At 40.7% G+C, this 8,371-nt stretch overlaps 1 long non-coding RNA gene across 3 annotated transcripts in view; it reads right to left on the reverse strand.

Moving 5' to 3' along the window:
* Positions 1 to 1,086: 1,086 nt before the first annotated feature.
* LOC311152365 overlaps positions 1,087 to 8,371 on the reverse strand; it is a 45,336-nt gene continuing 38,051 nt past the window's right edge. For all 3 annotated transcript variants that reach the window (XR_014616059.1, XR_014616060.1, XR_014616061.1), the window contains 2 exons: positions 6,875 to 7,106; positions 1,087 to 6,642 (listed from right to left, as the gene is read on the reverse strand). This is a non-coding gene — a long non-coding RNA (uncharacterized lncRNA). The remainder of the gene's footprint in view (positions 6,643 to 6,874; positions 7,107 to 8,371) is intronic.

The following is an 8,371-nucleotide window of genomic DNA, read 5'->3' on the forward strand; positions in this document are numbered from 1 at the left end:
GAGGCATCTTCCAGCTCCTGCTGTGTGCTTAAAGGGCCCAAACAGAACCAGAACATCATTCCATGTATTTCCCCACTGCAGAGACTCACAGAACACTATTTCTGCCCATAACAAACAACAATATGGACAGCCTGTCAAGCGACTGACCACCTGGCATCTCTTGAAAAAGCAGCTTCACAGAGCTGTCTTGTGAGGTGGGCCAGCTGCCATCCACAGCTGGATGTGAATTGCCCACACACACCATGGTGAGGAGGAGAAGGAGGAGGAGCATGAGAGGATTTTAGCTGAGAAAATAGAATTGGAATGTGCTCCAGAATTAGCTCACTGCATTACTTACGATATATTAGTCAAATAACAGTAGAGACGAGCATCTAGAGCTGCATGGAGTTCACAAAGTTAGCAGGGCTACTGGTAAATATCCATGAGTAACAGGGCAGCTTTTAGACACAGAATTATGGTGGCCATAACAGTGACAGACCTTACCCAGCCTCTGCATAATAAGTCTCAAAAATGGTGGCTTCTGGGCGGTAAGAGGATGCACCAAAGGAAAGATCATGTTGTACGTACCCTGTGCTGATGTCCTCTCCCTAGGCATCTGCTGGTAGCCCTGTCAGCCTTGTATACTGAGCTAGATGGCCCTCTAATCTAGGAAGAGAGTTCTCCTGTCCTTCTAAAGGAGGATCTATGGGGAGAGAGGGTATGGTAGCAGAAAAATGACGTCTTTCCCAATTTCTTTACGGCAGAGGTGCCTCATTTCTCCCCTCAGTAAGCTTGTTTAAGTTCCCACCCCCTGCAGTACAACTTGTATTTGAATGGCTGAGGGTAGAACTTCTGGAATTCACATTTCTATATGTTTAATATAACCTGAGAAGAGTTTACCTGTCTGGAATTTCGGATGCAGCTATTTCATACAAGTGTGGTTTTTTAGCAAATGCAGCCATTTTATACTTATAAAGTTAGCAATGATTGTATAGTCCTGTCTTTTTGGCAAAGAAAGTTTTCTGTGCAAGAAAGCCACGGAAAGAAAATATGAATCAGAAATGAAAGTAAATCTAAGCAGAAATGAAAGCAGCCACCAGCTTCCAGCACAGCATTCCAAAAGTTTAATTGTGTAGTCATCACCCTTTTAAACTTAGACCATACAGTGTTTGGCAAGAGAAAAAACAGAAACAACAACAAAAGAAAACCGCACCGCAATACTTTTCGTCACATTAAGGGACAGACAAAAAGACGATTTTGTAATTTTAGTGATGGCTTCCTTTGAAAATCCTTTTCAATTGTGTCCAGCCCTTCCAAGTACTGCGCGTGGGGGATGCCAGGTCCATCACTGACGTGTTGGACCAGCCAACAGGGGGCAGCCAGAGGACAGGAATGAGCACCAGAGACCGACACCCCTTCACCGGAGAGCCCAGAACAGCAGCAGTCAATCACCCCACCGGCAGACCTCGCTGGTCTCCAGACTGATTCATTAGACAGACACCTCCCTCCCTGTCTCACCATTTCGTTATGACACAGGAAGATGTCAGCCTTTCATGGGACAAAAGGACATTCTCAGGAATGCAAAGGACTGAAATATCATCTCACACCCTGGCATGCTTCCAGGACACCAAGGATGTGCGGTCTCCTTAATCACAAGTCCTTTTTTGGTCCTGCTGCATTTTAAGAGACGAGTCTGACTCAAAGATGATATCAGGTTCGCCTAAAGTAGCCTGGAGGATTTGCATTTGAAAGCCATCCAGTCCAAGCTTTACCAAACTAGCTTTCCTGAAATTAAAAACAGAAGGAAGAGTCTTGCTTGACAGTGCTTTTTTTTTTGTTTTGTTTTGGTTTTTTGATTCTGAGCTTTGCCCTTGGGAGAGAACACTGCTTTCTGCCTCCTTTATAATATTTTTAGAAGGCATGCTCCTTTTATTTGGGCGAAGACCAAATGAAAGGACACCAAAAGGACCAATGGAAGACCACCAAAAGGACAGACACAAGCTGTTTTGGAAGGCTGAGTTTTCGCTCTGAGGATGTAGTCATACAAGTTCACCTCTGTGTCATAGCACTGTTCCTACACCAAAGGCAGTGCTCATGGAAGATCAAATTAAACTGGGCAGCTTGACATTGTCACTGGGTCGGTCGCTGGGTCTCAAAGGAGTTCATTGCCATGGCATAAGTTTGCCAGAGCATAAAATTAGAGGCCTGACAAGTAAGGATTTCTCACAGGGTCCTATACCTGTGGTGGATTCTGGAGCCAAACATTAGCAGCTCTGACTTTCATCTCACACGTGGGATAGTTATAAATAAATGAGAGATTACCCTCCTCCCTGTGAAACAAGAGAAGTGAGGAAAGGAATGTTACCCAGTGAAATCACTACAGCATAATCTTTTCAAAACGCTGCTACTGAACTCACCCGACTGTCATTTCTTCTTGTCTGTCTCAACTTTCTAGAGCTCTTTTTCAATGATTTCCTACTCTTCAATTTTAAACTCAATTCTTCTACCTCTGTTTATGAGGTGCAGTGAAGTTTTTCCTCACATCCTCAGGACCTCCCTTCCTCAACAGTTGCATCCACCCTCATTGTTCCTTTCAAGGCAGTTTGTCTATTCACCTCTTCTTGTCTACTTCTCTTTTATCAGCCCCAATTTTCATGTAATTTTATATTCTTGAGCAAAAAGATCTTTCCTTTTTTTTTCTAAGGCTCAGTGTCAAAAGCTCACTCCTACCCCATAACACTCTCCACTGCTGCACATTTCTTGTCATCTTCTAGCTCCAATATTTGCTAGCAGACATGACAAAGACTGGGAGCCACTGGCACATTCAGAAACACAGTAACTGGAAAAATAACAATTTAAGATAGTGGCATTTCAACATGGATGTCACTTCAGTTCTGTCCCCATCATTAATTCTAAAGGAGACTTTCATCTCTACGTTATTGTATTTTCAAGCTTTATAAAGGAAGTTTCTCAAAATTCACAGCAATATCCTAGTCCTTAAGCAATTCACAGCACATATCCTAGTCAGAAAGCAATCATGTCTTTTTCTAAAAAAAAAAAAGCTGGTGGATAAATCATATTTGCAGGGTGGTTTCCTATATTCATTGTTCAAATTGCTACATGCTAGCTGGGCCATGGAGAAATGTCAGCTTCTCAGAAACTTTCTTTATAAGCAAGTCCCATTGCCTGCCTAAAAACTGTTCAATCAGCTAGCAAAGGCCTTTGTTCCACTTCCTTTCTTTCTTTCTCTAAGGGACACAGCTGGCCCTCTCCTATGCTCCCTCAAACACCTTGGATTTGTGAATGGCTACAAAGAGGCATTCTTGCTAGACTCCAGAGGTGTTTGTTAGCAACACTGAGCAAGAACAAGATACTCAAGGTCTGCCAACACATGTGAAAGACTGGGATGGCTCAAGCCCTGGAGAAGCAAAATACATATTTCTTTACACATTATTGCTCCAAATCAGCCCCAGTTTATTGTCCATTAAAGCCAAAGACTGTCTATCCAACTCACTGGGACCCAGATAACATATTTCAGAAATTCTCCAGAGAAAGAGCAGGAGCATTAGCAAAGCAGCACATGAATTAAAGCAGGCTTGATCCTCTTTAGTGTACACTCTGAGCCTGGGGCCCACTAAGAACCTTCTGATCACTTAATCTGCCTATCTGGAGGATCTGTATATACACCAGATAATCCTGGTAATCAAGAGTGTAGATAATAGCATTATTATTTTATTCCAATAAACATTTAAAAATAAATGTTTTCTTCTCCAGTGCAATCTGATGGGTAAAATTCACACACTCGGAAAAAGAAAACAGGCCTGCCAGAAAACTGTGGAAATGCAATAGGAATAAAAGCAAGGATAAAGTATCTCAGGAGGCAAAACACACAAAGTAAAAACATTTTGATTGGATACATGTTTTCCAATCTTCACGTGTAATCAGAAACTGCTGATAAACAACATAGAGCTGATACTGTCTTATGGGAGGTGCCAGAAAGCATAACCATATTTACACACTTTAGTTGTGTACCCAGACCCCTTGGACCATGACAGGCAGGAGCAGGCAGCAAAAAGAGACAGAGATGTGGCTATGACAGAGGCTGACAACTCCCTCTATCCAAGGGATGGGGAGCTGGGAATACTGGGGCAGTGGTGGACAGGAGAGAAAGCCCATAGCCAGAAGGGCAGTCCAGGCCTGGCACGCTGGTGAGTGATCACAGCAGTTGCAGTCCTATTCTGGTGCCCCCCTCAGAAATGCAGGATCTGTTTGAGCCCTACTTAGCCCATTATGTCACCACTAAAGCCAAAGGAAAATGTTGACAACTCAAAGACAGGACTGAAGGATGAAGTGTTTCCAATATAGTTCAGTTGGTAAGAGTGGAAAGTCCAGTCCTCTTTTAGGGCTGTCACAACAGCAGAGCAGGAGCAAATCCTGTTAATGGGGTTTTTCCTAGCCTTTGCATCTCTGAAGAAATGGACTCTTGATCTTTCCTGGTAGAATTTCCTTCTGATCCTAAGGGAATTGTAGCAAGGACCAGAGGTCACTGCTATGACAAAGCAAAGGCTTGGGAGCAGCAGTTATTGACAAGCTTCTGTTCAGTGAGCACCAGAATAATCCCCTAAATCATCAAGGGAAACTCAGGTCACCTTCCATTCCACACATCTCTAACTGTGGTTTATTAATAGACCAAATAAATTTGCTATTTCTACATAAAGTTATTCTGTTCTATTGAATTTGTTTTGGGTTTGTTTTGTTGGGTTGTTTTGGGTGTTTTGGAGGGGGGTTACTGTAAGATGAACAATAATTATTTTGTACCACTCCCCCTGAGAAAAATCTCTGCAGCCTTACCAGTTTCCCAGACTACTGCAGCCTTCACTCACATGGTGTAGGATGGGGCTTGGAAGGGAAGAACTTCCTCTACAGCCAGGCACTCCTGTTTCTCATTGGTTTTAAATTGCAAATTCATAATGAGGTATACACCTAGCAAGGGATGGGAATTATTTGAAATTTAACAGTGGAATCTGGCTTCTCGGAGTTCTAGCCATTAGACTACAGCAAAACATTTTGTGATAAACCCCAGCACTACAGTTTGAAATTGGACTTGAAAAATCATCTACATCATATACCATCTGCAGAGCAGGAATTACTCACCAGGAGCTCTTGAGCAACAACAAAATAAATTTATACATTTCTGCCAGAAGGATTGTGCCAAAAAGAGCAGACTAACCCAGAAATATTTTTTGCTACACAGTACTTACACAATTCTTATTATCACTGTAGCCCCCCAAGTGACTCGGCTTGTCTATCTTCTGGAAAAGTATTCAAGATACCAATGTGATTCCTTATTCTTATTTCATTAATGACAAAGTTTTTGGGGTTTTTTTGTTTTTTTGGTTTTTTTTTTTTTTTACTTTATGGTTTTGGTTTGATCCACAACAAAGACAAGCGGCTCTTTATAAAATCTGGATTGATTTTGCTTTTCAAATTCTCGTGACATGCAGTGAAAGCTTAATCCAGCACTATTGAAGTCAGTGAAAGTTTTGCCAATGGCTTCAACAGGGAATAAGAATTTAATTATGCACTAGTGAGAACTGTCTGCATTTGATTCCAGTACTTGCAAATGCAGAATATGAGCCTAAACAGATTACAGTTGGTCCCCGAATGGCAGTACCATGGACGAAACCCAAACTCTTCTTTGGGTTTTTTTGGTTTGGCTTTTTTTTTTTTTGGAAAGAGAAATCTGTTTCCAGAATCCAAACCACAGGAGACTTGCCTTCTGTTTCCAAAGTATTTCCTTGGTCTGCAGGAGATTAATACCCACCCTCCTCCTTTTTCTGTAGGAGCATTTTTGGTGAATAAATTTTTCACAGATTCACAGAATATTCTGAGTTAGAAGGAACCCACTAGAATTATCAAGCCAAACTCTTCAGTAAATTACCTATACAGGGATTGAACCCAGAGCCTTGGTGTTATTAGAACCATGCTCTGATCAATGGAGCTAAGTCCAGCCCACTGACTTCACAGGATGAAATAAAAAGTTATCATTGTTCTTCTGTCTGACTGCTCCAGGTTGGCTTCCCAAGCCTGCAGTCCCTTCCTCCCTAGCACCAAAGGAGGATTGCTCTTATGTATGCTCCGTCTTCCTTCTTCTCTTCTTTCCCTGGGGAGCCTCCACAAGCACAAGCACTAAAGAAGACAATATATTACGTCTTCTTTGGTATTTATTTCATTAGGAACTCAAGTCTTCCTTAAATGTCAAGAGAGTGTCTGGAGTTTTTTGGGTTTTTTTTTTCAAGACAGGATGTTTGTATTCCTGGCTTTCACCTAGTTTTCCAGGTTACCAAGATTTCTGTCAGGTAAGATATTACTTTTTTCCTACTCCCTGCTCTCCACACAATTATCTGAAGTGCTTTGTGTTTTCCCACACAGGGCCCACTTCTGATCCCCTCCAAATAGGTTTTAATATGCCTTCTTTAATTGAGTTACTTTTGGTTTAGTTCACTTTGGCAAGGAATCACTCCATGATCCTCCACGGAGCTGTATCAGCTGTCAACTTTCTAATTGTCCTGCACTATGGTTTTATTTTCTTTACGGGGCCTCCTAGCCCCAAATCCACACCTCAGCAAAAGTCCCACCGTAATTTATGCTTCACATCACAGCCTGAAGGAGGACAAAGAAACAGAGCATCAGGATCACAGGAAGAGGATGCAGCACGGGCTCTAACCCCCCACTCCATTTTTCCTGTCGTCTGAGCAAGAAAAAGAAGACAAAGGAGTTTTTCCCCAAACCCATTTCTGCTGATGCCTACACTAAGTTGAGACATTTTAATCTGTCCTGGCCACAATAACTCTGCTCATCCCATCTGGGTCTTTCACAGAAAGAAAAATCTCACCTGCTCTAGAGGTATCTGCTGGTCTGTTAGAGAACAATCAAATCTAGTAAAGAGATTAAGGGGGCAGTTCCAGAGACAGATGAGATATGTGGGATGGTTTCTCCTGGATGCATCAATCTTGCATCTAGTTACAGTAAATCAGCGCCACAATGAACTCAATCCATTTCATGAACACATGGGCTAAGGGTTCATTTCTACAGCTGAGAGCAGTTTATTCCCAGAAGTTAACACCCTGCAAAAGGAGATGAAGCAGATGAAACATACCAAGCTGGAAGTCAAATGTCTGTGTGTGTGTTCCATATTAAAGAATTTTTCAATATTTGCATTTTGTAAGCCTTTTGCAGTAAGTTAGAATAGATATTGTGGCTAAATAAATTAAAAATTAAACATAGACACCCTGTTACTAAAATCTGTATGCTTAATATCTGAGACAACCACTGTGGTTTCTTCTTTCTTTTTGTTGATTTACAAGATATATGGTTAGTTTTAAAATCCAGCCTCTAAAACAATGCACACATTTTACTAGTAGCATAAAATGCTCCTGATATTGCTATAATAAAATATTTTACTTGCAAATAATCTTATAAAAGTTTTCCTAAAGCAAGGAGCAAAATGCAGCACATACCTAACCATTCCTAGTTCAATCCGCCCCCCGAACAATCATTACGTCTTAGAGAGATATTTGACAAAATAACAGTGAATGTTTTTGAGAGGAAGGCTAACAGGATAAACTGTCTGAAAATCCATTCAGATAATGCAGTGAATGAAATATTCCAGAGTTTTCCTTAAAAACATCTTGTCTGAGAAGTGTTGCTGAAGCTTCTTAATGAGAAATTACTAGCGAAGGAGTTCTATCTACAAGGCAGCTGAGAAAAAGTCCATGAAAAGAAATATTCAGAGCCCTCCTCTGGAGGCAGGGCAATTCATTTTGAACCCAGTTTCTGCTTTCAAGCAGACAGAGGCAGAGCAGTATGTTGTCCATAGGCTCTCAATAACTGTCTCCACATTCATCTGCATAATCAGCATAAACAGATTCATTGACAACATCCAAGTGAAAACTCAGGTTATCTTTCCCACTCAACCAAAAAAAACCCAAAAAAGCCCCACAAACAAACAAACAAAACCAAAACCAAACCAAACCAAACAAAAACAAACAAAAAAAAAAACCCAAAAAAACCCATATCTATCTTTTAGTGCAGTGAAGGCTTGGAATCAGTATCATTTATTATTGACTTTGAAGCTAACTAATGGCTTTGCACAATATTAGCATTACTAGTATGAATATAGCTAATGGATATTAACACAATGTGAAAAAGTGGTCATTAAAACACTGTAAAATGCATTTGGTTAATAATTAGCACCTTTGAAAGCTTAACTTCTTAACTAATGCATTTAATTCATATATTTATAATTGCAAAATCATATGTACTCATTTTTACGAATTATAGTTTCAAAAGAAATGTGCTCAGTGCAATTCTAATATATGTTTTTATGGTT

This window comes from Fringilla coelebs (genome assembly GCF_963513975.1).
Source record: "Fringilla coelebs genome assembly, chromosome: 3".
In the NCBI taxonomy this organism is placed as follows: Eukaryota; Metazoa; Chordata; class Aves; order Passeriformes; family Fringillidae; genus Fringilla; species Fringilla coelebs.